The sequence below is a fragment of the Anas platyrhynchos genome, chromosome W, assembly GCF_047663525.1.
Source record: "Anas platyrhynchos isolate ZD024472 breed Pekin duck chromosome W, IASCAAS_PekinDuck_T2T, whole genome shotgun sequence".
NCBI classification, from domain to species: domain Eukaryota; kingdom Metazoa; phylum Chordata; class Aves; order Anseriformes; family Anatidae; genus Anas; species Anas platyrhynchos.
Genome location: NC_092620.1, coordinates 15306754 through 15311792, shown reverse-complemented (window position 1 = coordinate 15311792; position 5039 = coordinate 15306754). Strand labels below are relative to the sequence as shown.

General features: G+C 49.6%; 1 long non-coding RNA gene across 1 annotated transcript; it reads right to left on the bottom strand.

Annotated features, from left to right (window-relative positions):
- Positions 1–2995: 2995 nt before the first annotated feature.
- On the bottom strand, positions 2996–4058 carry LOC140000550 (uncharacterized). The gene is made up of 2 exons (XR_011805595.1): positions 3953–4058; positions 2996–3248 (listed from the first exon to the last, which is right to left on the bottom strand). It is a non-coding gene; the product is annotated as an uncharacterized lncRNA (long non-coding RNA).
- Positions 4059–5039: the final 981 nt, after the last annotated feature.

The window sequence follows — 5039 nt, the reverse complement described above, 5'->3', positions numbered from 1 at the left end:
GTGCGCCCTGGTGGCCAAGAAGGCCAATGGGATCCTGGCATGCATTAAAAGGAGCGTGGCCAGCAGGTCAAGGGAGGTGATCCTCCCCCTCTACTCTGCCCTGGGCAGGCCTCACCTGGAGTACTGTGTCCAGTTCTGGGCTCCCCGGTACAAAAAAAGACAAGGATCTCCTGGAAAGAGTCCAGCGGAGGGCAACAAAGATGATACGGGGCCTGGAGCATCTTCCCTATGAGCAAAGACTGAGAGACCTGGGTCTGTTCAGCCTGGAGAAGAGAAGACTGAGAGGAGATCTTATCAATGTTTACAAATACCTTCAGCGTGGGAGACAGTGGGATTTCGCCACCCTCTTTGCAGTGGTTAGTGGGGATAGGACAAGGGGCAACGGCCTGTACTGGGTCTGGCTGGGATGTTAACTTTCCCTGCAGCAGCCCATACAGTGCTGTGCTCTGCACTTGTAGCTAGAACAGCAGTGGTATCACACCAGTGTTGCGTCTACTGCCGAGCAGCGCTGGCACAGCATCAGGACTCTCTCTAACCCTCCTAGGGGGTGGGCAAAAAAGCGAGAAGACAAACATCACCAGGGCAGCTGACTTCAACCAACCAAAGGGATATTCCATACCGTACGATGTCACACTCAGCAATAAAAGGTGGAAACAGGAAGAAGAGGGGAAGGCTGGGCTCTCCTTGTGAAAACGTCGGTCTTCCTCCCGAACACCGGCTACGCGCGTTGAGGCCCTGCTTCAAGGACGTGGTCAAGCATCGCTCATTTGTGGGAAGTAGAGAGTAATTTCTTTCCTCTGCACTTCCACGTAGCCTTTATTCGTTTTGGTTTTTTCCTTTTTTCCCTTTCCCTTTTTTTCCCCTTTAGTTAAATTGTTTAGTTAATAATAATAATCGTTATTATTATCAAGGAAAGATTATTATTTTTTCCCTTTAATTCAATTATCCTCATCTCAACCCGTGAGTTGTTCTTTCCTTTACTTCTTCCCCTCCTCATCTAAGGAGGGGGAGCGAGAGAGCGGTTGTGGTGTTTAGCTGCCTAGCACGGTAAAGCCACCACAGGAAGTTCCGCACCAACGTGCGAAAGAACAGCTTCACGGTGCGGGTGACGGAGCACTGGAACAGGCTGCCCAGGGAGGTTGTGGAGTCTCCTTCTCTGGAGATGTTCAAGGCCCGTCTGGACGCCTACCTGGGCAGCCTGCTCTAGGGAACCTGCTTTGGCAGGGGGGTTGGACCCGATGATCTCTTGAGGTCCCTTCCAACCCCTACGATTCTGTGATTCTGTATAAACAGGAGTAAAAATACACGCGTTCATAGTGATAGGACAAGGGGAAGTGGTTTTAAACTAAGACAGGGGAGATTTAGGTTAGATATTAGGAGAAAGTTTTTCACTCAGAGAGTGGTGAGGCACTGGAACGGGTTGCCCAGGGAGGTCGTGGATGCCCCATCCCTGGAGGCGTTCAAGGCCAGGCTGGATGCAGCTCTGGGCAGCCTGTTCTAGTGGTTGGCAACCCTGCCCAATCTATGCTTCTATGATATGCTCTTTGAAAGCATACAGGCTAAAAGAAGGGTCAGATTGGTGCCTCGGGGGCAAGTTTCTTCGCCTTCTGCGGTTGCCTAACAGTGCCTCTTAAGCAGAGAGATTACCAGTGGTCTTCCTCCTCTCCTGTCTCGGGAATTAAACATCTTTTGTAAAAGAATACAAGCGCTGATAGCATTAGCTAGACCGACCGGGGAACAGTTGAACATGTAAATACTTACTCAAGGTCCACTTGAGCACGTTTCTTTGAGCAGTTCCATCGGCTCTTCCAGGTCAACAAAACAGATCAATGAAAGAGACCAAGGGAAAATACGGAAATAGAACAGTTGGTCAAGTGCCAACTTAAGAAGCTTTCTCTGAAAGGGCAACAGCATCTCCACCTTCACCCACCCCTCCCCCCCAAACTAGTTGACTTGCACGACTATTTTCACGTGACCCCACAAACGGCAAATCCTATATTATTTCGAGTAGACCAAGGGCTGTTTCTTGGTTTGGTTTTTATCATTCAGCTTCCTCAAAAGACTTTAGTCATTCACAGCTGCAATCGTTAACCCCGCAAACAGATCCAGTAACAAAGATCATTTCTCCTGCTAACGAATCAAGTTTCTTTATGAGGAACGGAGTCACAAAAATCATCTCATTTAGCAAGTTTCAAACACTAAGAGTATTTAATAGCATTTTAACGTTCCCACGCTCCAGTAAGCCTTGAATGTAATCGCGATTAAACAAGGAGCAGAGCGAAGCCAGAGGTCTAACAAAGCACGAGAGGTGATCGCATTTAAAAGCCTTATGGTGCCTTTACCTAATCCTTCTTCTAGTTACTGAACAACGGACTTCGTTTAGGGAAAAAAAAAAAAGACACTAAAAATAAATACAAAAAAAATAAAGAGAACGGCAGCCGAGTCTCGAACTTATCAGAAGCCGACTCAAGAATCCCAGAGCCTTCTACATCCTGTGGGAGGAATTCCTTCTCAAAGTTGCGAAAGCCACGACGAGGACTGAAAAGAAAGCGGTAGCAAAACTCCTAGGGTAGTCAAGAACAGGCTGACAAGCACCTGTCAGAAATCACACCCGGTAGAGCTTGTTCTGCCTCCTCCTCGGGACAGGGGCAGACAACAGACAATGCCTGGAAGCTTTCTTCCAACCTTATTCTTCTCTGGTTCTACATCTGCCAGTCTTCAACACGGCTATTTCGCAATAAAAGCATGCCCTTTTATTTGGGAGCAGGGGGAAGATAGCAAGGCCTCAAACACACAGCACATCCTAGATCGTCTTAGGAAGACGGAGACCCACAGGACCGCCGAGCGCTTCTAGCTTCGCGTTCCAAATGAATGGGCAAACCACCACCTACACGACACTGTCAACGGACCAAAACATTCTACACACGTGCGCTCCAGGGAGACGCCGTTTTAACTTGCGGAACTATTTCCATCGGTAAGACACGCAAGACAGAGGTGATATCCCCATGCTCCATCTTTATTGTGCAAACGCTGCTCAAAGCTCTTTCTTACCCTCCATAGACAGCCGTCCAAAAAAAATAATAAATCAAACATTAACAGGGGCTAGACTGATGGGCAACATATGAAACCTATTCGGCGGCGATAGTCTGAAGGGCCCGAGGGTGGGCATTCACAGCCATCCGGAATCCATTGGTCAGGTCCAGGTTAGCAGCACACTTCTTGCCAACAACCACGAAACGCCCAAGAAGCTGGAAAAAGGAAATAACGTCACCTAACGTGCTGCGCCACGACGCACAGAATGAACGCGAGCAGAGAACCACCCACAGAACACGGTTAGCTAATCCTTCACAATTCAACCGCTGCTCTTTGAATTACCCTCTAGACAGTAACAGACTACAAAACAGTCACAGAAGCTGAATTTGTCTCGGGGCTTAAAGCCCCCGTCATAGCTTCGGGCAACGTAAGCCGCTCTGGCGGAAAATAAAAGCTTCACGGTGCCTTTTCTCTTGCGTGAGCTCACAGAGCCTTGGAACTTGACTTGCATAGCTAACAGCGAAACAAACACCCAAGCGCCGCTCAACCAGCTTTCCCTTTCCTCGCCTCTGACCTGACCAAACCCCAAGCCCTCTTCTGCATAGTCAAGGCACCACCCCCGCTGTCCGGAAAGCGTGAAAACGGGCATCAGACCGCACGTCGGAACAACGCTGCTTTTTGCACTGCAAGCGCGTAGCTGGAGACGAGCATCGCTTTATATCACTGCTCTCAGTCAAAAAGCTCAGCTCCATTACAAGCTAGAGGCGAAAGACTACAGCATCGGACAACCCCAAATAGCCTACTGTGCGCCCCTCTGCAACATCCAGAGGAAAAGAGGGGACGGGAAAGAGTCTAGGAAGTTACAAACCAGTTACAGGTACAGCCAGCCTAGCGAACAGAAAGCTCCCACAGTACTCACAGGTCCGCCAGAATCTTCTGCTTCACATAACCGGACAACTACCTTCTCAGGAAGGACTAGGAAAAAACACTGGAGCCTGAGGCGAACTATCACGGAACGCAAGGCACTGGAGGAAGAGTAAACAGTTAAAACGTAGTCGGCTTCAGAGAAAGGCAACAGCTTAAGCAAATCACTATGCCCCACTGAACTCGCCCTACCGAAGCAGATTATCAGGCGCCCCAAACGCGCACGACAAAACAGCCATTCTTCTTAAGCGAGCTTTGAATAGGCAAAGTTCTCTACCTTCTACGCACAAGACACACAAGCGGCAAACAATGGCTAACCGTCCTTCGGTTACGTCCAAATATTGCCTCGGCCAGAAGCAGGAAGGCATCTTCAAAGAACCTGGAGTAATCCGGCTGAGGCCGTATTAACTCTCCGTCCTCGAGAACGCCACCTACTCAGGGGAAGGAACGTTCCAAATTAGCCCGTTACGGCCGGCCCGACGTCAGACACCTCCAGACCGAGGCCAAGGCATCACCTTCGAAACACGAATACCACCGACCTGTAGGAAACCATCAACTCGCAACTAATTGCGAGGGAACTCCCCAAATCACCAGCAGACAGAAACTGCATACGGCACCAGAAGCAGGATCCAGCGCGCAAGGTGACGGGGGCAGCGAGACAGCCGAGTACTTCAGGTTAGCGACTTCCGCTATTTTTATTTGTTTTAGATGCGACTGAAACACCGCCGATAAGACTCGATTCCACAGATGCTTTGTACTTCTTACTCACCATCGCCTTTCACTGCACGACAATCGAGAATTATAAGCCTTCCTCACGCTCCTCCCTATAACATCGCTCAACCGTGAAACAGGCCTTCGGTACAGTGAGCTAAGCAAATTCAAGACCATTCGCTAGAGCCAACTACGCTCCAGAAGTGGTTCTAAGCCCCCCGCCCCCTCCCCCCGCCTCAAGTTAAGACCAAGCGAGAAACTGCAACTAATTCGTCCTCCAGGAAACGTGTCGCACTAAGAGCGGTCAGAGTAGGTTGTCTGCTCTCAAGTCACTCATCAGACTCAAGTTAACGGCCTGGTTCTCCAATCAA